Source organism: Pristiophorus japonicus, chromosome 1 (genome assembly GCF_044704955.1).
Source record: "Pristiophorus japonicus isolate sPriJap1 chromosome 1, sPriJap1.hap1, whole genome shotgun sequence".
NCBI classification, from domain to species: domain Eukaryota; kingdom Metazoa; phylum Chordata; class Chondrichthyes; family Pristiophoridae; genus Pristiophorus; species Pristiophorus japonicus.
In genome coordinates this window covers 367589452-367602046 of record NC_091977.1, presented here as the reverse complement: position 1 = coordinate 367602046, position 12595 = coordinate 367589452, and positions in this window count along the sequence as shown.

Genomic DNA, 12595 nt, shown 5'->3' with positions numbered 1-12595 from the left:
GTGGGTGTCGGGCTGCAGCGCCGGAACCAAGCTGCTCTGGTGGTCTAGTGGAGTCCATCAGAGGCTTTGCAGAGTGAGCAGCGGCCCTCCATTTAAGCGAAGAGGTGGGGCGCCTAAGTGCTTCACTTATTTTGAGGGGCAGTGAGCCCAATTCAGCGGCCGAGGCTGGACTTCGGCGCCAGGTGCAGGAAGCACTGGACTCAGCAGGTTACCACCCCCAATCAGTGCACAGGGCAATTTCAGCCCTTAAATATCCCAAATGGCAGACAACAGTCAGTCGTGGTGACTGGTGTCAGCAGCCAGTGAAATATGATGTGCATAATGTTAACGTTACACATTCTTATCATAAGAGTAATAATTCATGTCTTTAATCTCCCACAGGTCTATTCAGTGCCCCTCTCTCCACCCCCACTGTCCAAGTGGAGGAGGAACACTACTTCTCAGAGGAAGCTCCAGTTTCTGAAGGTGCACCGTCAACAGACCATGTGCACCCAGCACCAGCACAGATACGTGCATGCAAGTTGGTACAGCATCCTTCCTACTGGAGAATTGGACACAATGCTCCAGTTGAGGCTGACCCAATGTTTTATACAGGTTCATCATAATATCCATGCTTTTTTACCCTATACCTTTAGTCATGAAGCCCAGGGTACCGTAAGCTTTTTTAACCACTTTCTCAACCTGCCCTGTGTAAAGTCCTGTCCCCTCAGTACAGATTCACACGAGGCATGTAGTGAAGCCAAGGTCACTCTGGACCTGCACCTTAATTTCACAGCTCTGGAATGCTGCACTTGCCTGAGACCTGTCCTTATATACCTGTCTCTTGCAAGTGCACCCCTGGTGGTAAGGTATGCTGGTGGTTACAGGTCATATCTTATTACAGTCATGTAATATGATATGAACTTATTAGGATGTTAGGATACAGTTATATATAATAATGTAAGATACATGAAATCACCCTCCCCCAAGGTCTTATTGTCTTTATAGGTTCAGTCTCTCAGGTGGTATACGCTCTTGCATGGAGCGTCTGAGTTGTGGTTCAGTTGTTTGCCTTGGTGTCTGTTTTTCTTTGGGTGTGGTTGCTGGTATTTTGCCTGGGCTGTCTGTTTCGATTGGTGTGATTGTTGTTGACTCGTCTGGGCTGTCTGTTTGGATTGCCCTTTCCTCAGGTTGTTCCCTCTGTCTGTCCACCAGGTGTGGTGCGAGATCCACATTGTAGTCTGCCTCTGATTCCGCAGTGTTGTTGGTAAATCTGCTTTTGACTTGGTCTACATGCCTCCGGCAGCTTTTGCCATTGTCCATTTGTACTACCAGTAGCCTGTTTCCTTTCTTGCCTGTTACTATCCCTGAAAGCCATTTGGGACTCCTGCCATAGTTTAGTACAAACACTTTGTCCCCTATCGCATTCCATCTCCCCCTCCAATTTCTGTCATGGTACTCAGTCAGCTTACGGCGCTTTGCCTCAACGATTTCGTGGATGTCTGGGAGGATTAATGAGAGCCTTGTTTTTAAAGTCCTTTTCATCAACAGTTGCGCAGGGGGATCCCAATCAATGAGTGCGGACGAGATCTGTATGCCAGCAGCAGTCGCGACAGGCGACCTTGCAGCGTGGGACCTTGGATTTTAAGCATGCTTTGTTTAATGATTTGCACTGCTCTCTTCGCCTGGCCGTTGGAGGCCGGCTTGAACGGTGCCGTCTTGACGTGATTTATGCCGTGGTCAATTATAAAGTCTTGGAATTCTGCGCTGGTGAAGCACGGACCATTGTCACTGACCAATATGTCAGGGATTCCATGCGTTGCAAACATGGTTGCGAGGCTCTCCACAGTGGTGGAGGTTGTGCTCGAGTTTAAAATGGTGCATTAGATCCACTTTGAAAATGCATCTACAACTACGAGAAACATTTTGTCCATGAATGGGCCCGCATAGTCTACGTGCACTCGCGACCACGGTTTTGTAGGCCGGGGCCAGGGGCTCAGGGGAGCCTCGCTGGGGGCATTGCTGAGTTGGGCACAAATGATGCACCTTTGGAAGCAGAGCTCCAAGTCCGCGTCAATACCAGGCCACCAGACATGGGATCTTGCTATGGCCTTCATGAGAACGATCCCCGGGTGCTCGCGGTGGAGCTCCCGGACAAATTCCTCTCTGCCTCGCAGAGGCATGACTACTCGGCTGTCCCACATCAGGCAGTCTGCTTGTAGTGATAGCTCATGCATGCGCCTGTGAAAGAGTTTTAATTCCTCGTGAGCCTCTGCCCAGTCACTGGTTAGGACACATCTTTTTACTAAGGATAACGTGGGGTCGCTGGCCGTCCAGGCTCTGATTTGGCGAGCCGTCATGGGCGAACCTGTGGACTCAAAGGCATTGATTGTCATGACTCTCTCACAGTCTTGTTCGTCAGACCCTTCCGTGGTCGCCAGGGGTAGCCTGCTGAGCACATCGGCACAGTTGTCTGTGCCTGGTCTGTGTCTTATGGTATAGTTGTAGGACGCCAGCATGAGTGCCCACCATTGAATTCGCGCCGAGGCGTTGGCGTTTATTGCCTTGCTCTCGGATAGGAGGGACGTGAGGGGCTTGTGGTCGGTTTCTAACGCGAAATTGGCCCCGAAAAGGCATTGGTGCATCTTTTTGACACCATACACGCACGCAAACGCCTCCTTCTCTACCATTCCGTACCTGCGCTCCGCCCGCGAAAGTGACTTGGAGGCATAAGCTATGGGTTGTAATTTGCCCGCACTATTGACATGTTGCAAAACGCACCCGACCCCATATGCTGACGCATCGCATGTGAGAACTAGCTTTTTACCTGGATCAAAGAAAGTCAAAACACTGTTGGAACACAGAAGGTTGCGTGCCTTATTGAAGGCGCGTTCCTGGGCTTCCCCCCAAAACCAATCGCACCCCTTCCTGAGTAGCACGTGGAGAGGCTCCAGCAGTGCGCTTAAGTTCTGCATAAAGTTCCCAAAGTAATTGAGTAGCCCAAGAAAGGCGCGCAGTTCTGAGACATTCCGGAGCCTGGATGCCAGGCGAATTGCTTCTGTTTTGGACTCTGTTGGGCGGATTCCATCAGCGGCAATCCTTCTGCCCAAAAATTCAAACTCGGGTGCGAGAAACAGGCACTTGAATTTCTTGACTCTAAGGCCTACCTGATCCAACCGCTTTAGTACTTCCTCCAAATTACGGAGATGGGAGCCGGTGTCCCTGCCCGTGATAAGAATGTCGTCTTGAAATACAACAGTCCCTGGGATGGACTTCAGCAGACTCTCCATGTTGCGCTGGAATATGGCAGCTGCCGACCTGATGCCGAATGGGCATCGATTGTACATGAAAAGGCCTCGATGTGTGTTGATGGTGGTGAGTAGCTTGGATTCCTCGGTCAATTCTTGCGTCATATACGCAGATGTGAGGTAATTTTGAGAAAAGTTTACCTCCAGCCAATGTGGCAAATAAGTCCTCCGCTCTGGGCAGCGGGTACTGGTCCTGCAGGGAGACTCTGTTTATGGTAGATTTGTAGTCCCCACAGATTCGTACGGATCCATCAGGCTTCATGACTGGGACGATGGGACGTGCCCAGTCGCTAACTTCCACAGGTGATATAATGCCTTCCCGCAGAAGCCTGCCTAGTTCGTGTCCAATCTTTTCCCTCATCACATAGGGTACAGCTCTGGCCTTGTGATGGACCGGTCTAGCATAGCATCCTTTGTGATGTAGATTTTGACTTTGGCCCCTTTGAAAGTGCCCACACCTGGCTGAAAGAGATGTTCAAATCGCTTTATAACTGTTGAGCAGGAGGTCCATTCCTCTAATGACATGGCATGGACATCATCCCATTTCCAGTTTAGTTTTGCCAGCCAGCTTCTCCCCAGCAGTGCTGGGGGGTCTCCGGGGACAATCCACAGGGGAAGTCGGTTCACTGTCCCTTTGTGTGTGACAGAGAGCATGGCGCTGCCGAGGACTGGTACGATTTCTTTGGTATAGGTCCTTAGTGTGGTGTCGACCCTTGTGAGTTTTGGTTTGTCTCTTTTATGCGGCCACAGTTGTTCAAATTGTTGAGCGCCCATGAGAGATTGACTCGCTCCCGTATCCAGCTCCATGTTGACAGATATCCCTTGGAGTAGGACCCTCATCATTATAGGAGGTGGCCTGTTGTAGGAGCAGTGACCATTGATCGTGTTGACTCGCTGTACATCGGTGTCCTGGGTACTGTCCCGACCATCTTCTGGTCCGCTTTCCGACCCATCCGATTCATATACCAGCCGAGCTGCCGTTTTTTTGCACATGTCGGCCAAATGCCCTGTATATTCGCAATTTCTGCAAACAGCCTGCTGAAATCAACATCCCCTTGACGAGTGCCCACCCCCACACCTCCAGCACAGACCTGTTCCATTGTTCAAAGTGTTTCCAAAGAATGAGCTGCGTCTGGCTGATCTCGCTTGAGCTTCTCTCAGTTTGTAGTTGATTGCTCGCATTGTGGGTTGATGAGGTGTGAACGGCTGTTCCTGTGGCCCCTGATGGTTTCTGCCTGCTGTCGAGAGCCTGTTCTCCCGGTTTTGTCTGTGTGTGGGGGAGCAGCTTGTTTAATGCTGTGAACTTCTCGTTCCGATATTTCGTTAGTTGTCGTACCTGCATTGTAAATCAACCTCGTTTCTTCTTCCCCTACGAAGAATGTCTGTGCAACCAGTGCTGCTGCCTCTAAGGTCAGGTTCTTGGTCTCGATGAGCTTTTGGAATATGCCTGCGTGGCCTATTCCTTTAATGAAAAAGTCTCTCAGCATTTCTCTCATCAGTTCATCGAAGAACTCACAATAAACTAGCCAACCTCCGAAGTTCTGCCACGAAGTTGAATATGCTCTGGCCCACACAGCGTCTGTAGTTGTAGAATCTGTGTCTGGCCATATGTAGGCTGCTCGCTGGCTTTAGGTGGTCTCTTACCAGTGTGCTCAATTCTTCAAACGACTTGCTTGCTGGTTTCTCGGATGCCAGCAGATCCTTCATTAAAGTGTATGTTTTCGAGCCACAGCTGGTCAAAAGATGGGCTCTTCTCTTATCTGCTTTGTCGTCTCCTAACCAGTCTTTGGTTACAAAGCTTTGCTGGAGCCTTTCTCTGAAGTCCTCCCAATTGTCTCCAGCATTGTACTTTTCATCTGATCCGTTATTCGCCATTCTGTGGATTCTGTAATCCCGTAACTCGTCGCCACTGTAAGGTCCTGTCCCCTCAGTACAGATTCACACGAGGCATGTAGTGAAGTCAAGGTCACTCTGGACCTGCACCTTTATTTCACAGCTCTGGAATGCTGCACTTGCCTGAGACCTGTCCTTATATACCTGTCTCCTGCAAGTGCACCCCCGGTGGTAAGGTATGCTGGTGGTTACAGGTCATATCTTATTACAGTCATGTATGACATGTTAGGATACAGTTATATATAATAATGTAAGATACATGACACCCTGCCACCTTCATCGATTTGTGTACATATACCCCTAGCTCTCTCTATTCACGCTCCCCCTTTATTGGGGTCCCCGCTATCTTCTCAGTTATATCACTACCAGGCACTGATTCAAAAATATCTAATGATATCACCTTACCAGATTTCAGGTTTTTGAGAATCTGAAGACAAGTGAGCTCTGACTACCCTCAGTTGTACTCTGACTGAGACATAAGGCAATGATGAACATGTTACTAGTCAGAAAAATTGTAAATTTTCAATCACCTATTGTTGTTAAAAACGCAAATCCTTCCTATGACATTGCTCAGTGCATATTATAAGCAACATGACATAGGGATATGAATGATATTGACTCTATCAATGCCAGATTTGTTTGCTGTAGTATAATTGAATATGCCAACTTGTTGAGGTATTTAGATGTGTACATGAATTGGGAATAATTTAGCAATAAATGCATCTTTTTCACTGGAGAACGAAGAAATAATTCATTCATGTTAAATGCACATTAAATTAAATATTCACAATCAGACAGCCGTTTTTAAAATGCTGCAGCACTCCATTATTATAGTCGCCTTCACTAAATAACCATGGTTAATTTAACTACATGCAATGCTTGCAGAAATTCAACCTTTGATTTTCCAGGGCGCATTATCTCAGATATGTGCAACTTTAATTCTATTTTCGTACCCAGGCGCGACGAGAAAATCACCCAGTGCGGATGTGGCAGTGGTTTTGTGGAGGTGCTACGACGTAGCGCCTCACTCCTGGTATGAGCGCCCACCTCAGCGGCACGCAGAGATGATGACATCATTGCCGTGCGCATCACCCCCTTATCGCCCCGGAAGTGAAATTGCCCCACGCAACTGATCTTAGCACCTGGTGATGAAAACAACAGCTTGAGCTGTCGAGTTGCAGTCGGGAACTGGATGCGTCAGTGGTAATTAAAGCCGCCATCTTGCAAAGTATTTTTTTGTCAGCCATCAACAATTTCGGGATTGCAACAGTCAGTGTTGCTGCTAGACTGACCTCAGCGATTTTTTGCTCAACTATTGTTAAGCCTCCTACCTTTTCCCCTCTATCACTCATGGCACGTTCGACATTGTACCATTTCTGTTGTTTTGTGGGGGCTGTGCTGGCAGTTGATCGCGTGCCACGACTTTACCGTTAGAGGATGCTTCGCCGAAGACAACTGCGCCGCCAATTGCAGAGGGAACGGTATCGCAAAAGGGAGAGAGAAAGACTACGACTAAGAGAGGGAGCACCACAGAGAGAGGCACATGGAGCATGGCCAGAGGGAGAGGTACAGGAAGAGGCACAGGGAGAGGGAGAGGGAAAGCGAGAGAGAGAGGAAAAGGGAGAGGGAAAGGGAGAGGCACAGAGAAGCACATCCAGTACCACGGGGAGAAGTACATTCAGTACCACAGGGAGAAGCACATAAAGATGCTGCCAGAGGTAGAAGGAACCATAGGGTTGGCAACAGGAGGCCTTACTCTTGCAGGGTATTTCATCAGCTGTTTCCCTACATCAATTTCACTGAGGAGCAGTGTGTACGAAGGCTGCATTTCAGGAAGGATATGGCCACAGAGCTGTGCCATTTGCTGCAACGAGACTTTGAGCCTCACACCCAGAGATCTTTCATGATCGCAAAGGCTACCACTCACTGAATTTACAGTTAGTGTGCGACCACACACGTAGAATATTGACCGTGAATGCCCGCTATCCTGGCAGCAAATGCCTTCATCCTGCGCCAGACCGGTGTGACAGCTTTGTTCCAGCCGCCAAATTTATATCAATTATCAATTAGCTGGACTTCAGTTTTTACAAGAATAATTCCTATTCACTTTATCATCGCTGGGTCAAAATCCTGGAAATCTCTCCCTAACAGCACTGTGGGAGTAACTTCACCACAAAGACTGCAGCGATTCAAGAAGGCGGCTCACCACCACCTTCTCAAGGGCAATTAGGGATGGGCAATAAAAGCTAATTAACTCCTAAAATGGGGCTTGAATCCACAATATTTTGATTCAGAGGCACGGAGCCCTGCTTACACTCGCAGAATAGGGATCAAACCTGAGACCGTCCACACCTGCATCACTCAGCTACTCGCTGGATGAATTAATTTAGCCATCAGGGAGATCCACTATAGGATTTATCTCAGATACCTACCACCATTGGATTAAAACATCAAAAAAGTCCATTAGTAGAGAAGATCCCATTATATTGCATTATCAATATTAACAACTTGCATTTATATATGACAGAAAACGTTCCAAGACACTTCACAGAGGCAAAATCTGAAAAAATGGATGCTGAGCCAAAGAAGTAGATATTAGGAGGGGTAATCCTTGGTTGCAGAGGTGGGTATTAAGGAGCGTCTGAAAGGAGGACAGGGTGGTGGAAAGGAAGTGGGGATTAAGAATGGAATTCCAGTTTGTGGGATCTAGGTGGCTGAAGGCATAGCTGCCAATAGTGAGCAAAGGGAGGAGAGAATGCACAAGAGGCCAGATTCGGAGGGACATAGAGTTCGGGGTATTGCACCAGGTCTTCCATGACATTGCCTAAGGTCAGTTGGAGGTTGCGCTGTTGCGGGGAGGGACTGGGGGACTGGGGAAGAGATGTTCATTGACATCAAAAACATTTGTAATTAAGTTTATGAGAAATGGTGATGTGCTTTCCGATTCATTTTCAGAAAATAAATAAATAAGGCCCCAAAATATTTTGTCAACACTCATCATGAAGACTCACAGATGAAAAATTATCACTTGAATGAAGTTGAGAGCTGGTTCCCATAGAACCATACCCCAACAGGGAGTCAACGGGTGTGGGGAGTGGTGGTCAGGGGGTGAAATTATTTAGCACTGGCCTGACGGTGCGAATCGAATGCAGGAATCCCTGCGATGGAATGAGTAGGTGGGTGGCACACTCAACATAGGATCTCGGGCCTCATTTAAATTAGACCGGTGAGCTGCAGATGCCTGCTTTGTGTCTCCAGGCGGTTCGCCAGCAAAGAGGGCTGCTGCAACACCAGGTAGGTCCTCATAGATGGGGAAGGTGATGAGGAGACGGCTGAGCGGTGGTTGGCAACAGACTTTGCCACTTCTGCTCCTCCCGGTACCACATTCAGGTAAGTATTTAAAAAAAAACATACATTTTTGGTTGTGGGAATAAAGGTATGTTCATAGCAGTCCAATTTCGGGAAGGGTTCTTGAAACAGGCGTTAAGCCCCCTATGTGCATATGCAAAGGGCCTAACGCCTATTTCAGGTGTGGGCCTTGGATACCTATACTTCAGCCTTTACCAAATGGCAGGCGGCACACTTCTGGCACGGAATGTGCACGCACACGTCGCCCACCATATTGGACACATAGGCACCTACTTTATGCCTGTAAAATGGGCCTGGCATCAACAAATTTGTAGCTCAACATCTTCAGAAGAGGAGGGAGGAAAAGAAAAATGACAGGAAAAATCTTATTGGAAATGCATTTTGTGTTATCGCAAATATTTAGGATCATGTGTGCTATATTCTGATTGACACTAAATCAGTGTAAAATGGCAACACTCAGAAAATAGGGCATTGTTTCATTTGCACACTGACAGTAAGTGGATCCAATTCACATGTTTTCATTGATGCGTCAGTGCCATTTCCTTGGACTTGTTTGTGGGTCTATTCATACATTCAAGTACATTAACTTACCCTGTCAATTGTTTTCATACACCATGATAATGTTTATTGTTTGATCAACTTATATCTTTGGTCAACTTATCTCTATTACACTTATATATTTTTCTTGACTCAATTAACAATTGATATACTCTTATTTTTTCTGATCATATTTGCCAGTTCGATAGCTTGTACCCTATATATTTACAACACTAAATGCAGTTTTTGATTCATCTATTCAATCTAAAAGTTTTTGAATATATTTTCAAATGACTATACCTATTTCATCACAATGCACACCCCATAAAAATATTACATAAAATTTTCCTCTAAGTTTGTTTGAACTGAATTTTTACCCTTTTGAAACATATAGATCCTCAAGTAGACAGAGTGAAAAAAAATATAAGGAATAATTTTTGAACCCTATTATTATCTTGTGGAATAACACATTTATAAGCAAAATCACCCATTCCCTAACAAAATGATATGCTGTTTATTATATAAAAAAGGAGTATTATAACATGTAACATATAGTGGCCCTGAAATTCCTGGGGTTTGATGTGGCATAAGAAAGTCATATTGATGCCTCGCTGGGGTGGTGGTCCTGACCCCATTTCTGTCGGAATCTATTTATTTTGAACTGCTGCTAAATTCCAGTTGGGGTGGAGGGCTGTGGTGGATGTTCCATGGAGGAAGAGCCTCTGAATGCTAGCCATTCTTGTAAGAGTAGTTGCCAACACAAAATTGCAGGATACAGATTCAATGAACTGCTGAACCTTCAAAGCAGTGAAAAAAAGAGGACTGAGCAGGAAGTCACATCAGAGGGTTAACTCTATCCACCAATGACAAGCGACAGTGGCCATTCTTGTGCCGAGCCTCTCCTCTTCACATCACTGAACTCTTTCTTGCACTAGTCTGCAGCTCTGAGGGTGAGACATCGTGCACACCTTCACTGCCACCTCTACGTGGCTCTCAAAGTGCTTTTCTGAGGTCACCTCCCATGGGCACCCAGCAGTCTTTCACGCCTTTGTTGCATTTCATCCAGGACTGTCTGAAGGTCAAACTCACTGAAGTTTTGGAATTCGAATTGTCTGCTTCCTTCTTTGGGTTCGTCAACCTTCTTCTCCTCCAGTGGAAAACGTTCTTTAAAAGTATCAGGAAATCTCATATGAGACGTTTAAAACCACTAAGGGACACTAAATTCAGTCTCGCTTCAGGTTCACAACTTATCTGCAGCTCGTCTAGATTTCTGCTGAAATGTTAACGTCATTGCTGATTTTTAAAGACTGCACCTGAAGTCTCCTCTTCCTCCCGCCAGCTCACCACTCCTGTGTTATGCAGGAGTTCGATACACCAACACTATTGCATATGCAAATGAGCTGACCCTCTGGATTACGGGGCGGATAGCCTGCGGTGGATTGGCAGGCAGAAGTGTCGACTGAATATTGCCCCTTGCAGCTAGAAGAAGACGGCAGTGCAAACATAAGGCGGAGTCTCAGCACAGGAGAGCCCACAGCTCCTCCGATGTGGAGCTTGAGGCACTGGTCATAGCCATGGAGAGGAGGTGGGCTGCCCTCTTCCCACACACTGGCAAGAAGCCTTCACCATACACCTCTCGAAGGCTCTGAGTCCATGCCACGGTCAGCACTCTGGTACCAAGGTCGGCCATCCAGTGTCGAAAGAAATTTAATGACCTCACACAGCAGGCCAAGGTAAGTGAAGGCTTCAGCAAATGCCATATCCCAGCATCTGTACCACAAGCCTCACACACTGCTCAATGCACCACACTCCCAGCACTCACCTAATAACAATATCTCCCTATCACCACTCACATATTGCAATCATAGCTTCACTTCATCCTCACAACCTTACCACTGATGCAAACCTCACATCCACTTCTTACATACATTGACAGCTATTCAACTATGCAAGGCATAGCATCCAAACATATTGCACCACATTTATTCACACACTTCTCTTTCTCTTTTAGGTCAAGGTCGTGCATAATTGGAGAGAGCAGCAACAGACAGGCAGGGGGCAAGCTGCCATCAAGACCTCAGCCAGCTGGAGGAGAGAGTACTGGAGATCATTTAGCAGCAGATTATGGAGGCTGTGGCAAGGGGCGAGGTTGAACCCCTTGGGAACGACAATGGAATGATCATTCCTAATCCTTTTTCTCACATCCCACCTCCCCCTCATCCCATAATCTCTTCTCACTTTCAAGCTGCTGATGTTGTATGCATACATATCGTGCTTACCCCACCTCCTCACCATAACCCGACTATTGTGCCTTTCTGCTTTTAAATAATCAAGACTAAGCAGCCAAGTAGCTTGTTCCCGATGTGATGCACGAGAGAGAGGGGGGAGAAGGAGAGAAAAACAAAGAAGAAGTAGAAGAAAAAGAAAAAGTAAAAGGAAAAGAAAAAAAAGAAAAAGTAGAAGAAGAAGAAGATGAAAAAGAAGAAGAAGAAGACACAGAATCACGACGTGTGTCACTCGCAGACACCAGCGAAGAAACAGGCACTGCGCGTACTTTAGAGGTTAGTCTCGAGGCTGAATCTGCACTGTGAGAGACACTGGGCACAAGTGGACTGCAGCAAGGCCAGGGGGAAAGGATAGCTCAGTACGAGCTCTCCGGGAGTGCATTTGCACACGAGTTCTGCTGCACTTGACTCAGATGATGACCTCGATGGGACGGCCTTCAGAAGAAGGGTAATAGGCATGCACACATTTGCTAGATGCAATGGCAAACATCCTGCAAGTCCATCTGAAGTCTCCCCCATAGAAACTTAGCAGTCTTCCATCAGCTATGCTGCAGCCACAGGGGGAGCACTTTGTAGGAGAACTAGGACAGGAAAAGGTATCTGGACAACAGGTACTAAGTGATTGCACAAGGATGATTTGTTCATATTATGTGTAAATATGTGTCAACTGATTTTTGATATATGTATTAATTTTGTTTGGAATCTTGTGTGGTGGCTCTCATTTCAGCTTTATACCTGTAATATCTTGAGACACAGTTTGCACAACATGGCTACCGAGAAAGAACTGTGTCGCACATGGCTTTATTGTTATTACATCAGTAGTCCACTAGATGGAGTTGACCACTAGATGGATCTGCAGCACTTTTCCCTCCTTATTGGAGAAGTTAATCATAACAAATAATCAATGTACATAACCTGCATGACATACAGAACTCATGATATACATCTTTCAAATGGAAGCTATTTTATGTTTCCAAATTCTACTATAGAATTCTGTAACACAAACAAAAGATATGGGGCTAGATTTTCCACTTTTGTGCACATCGCCCAAAAATGGGCGTTATTTCTGGCGTGGGCGGTAAATATAGGTTTTCAGATTGCCGGCTTGTCGCCTACTTTCAAAGCTCCTAGTCTCCATTTTAAAAATTGGGCATTACCGCGAGTGATCTGAAATGGGCGTTAGCGTTAAATCTCTCTAACTTCTGCTGTAAAGTGTCGCCGTTC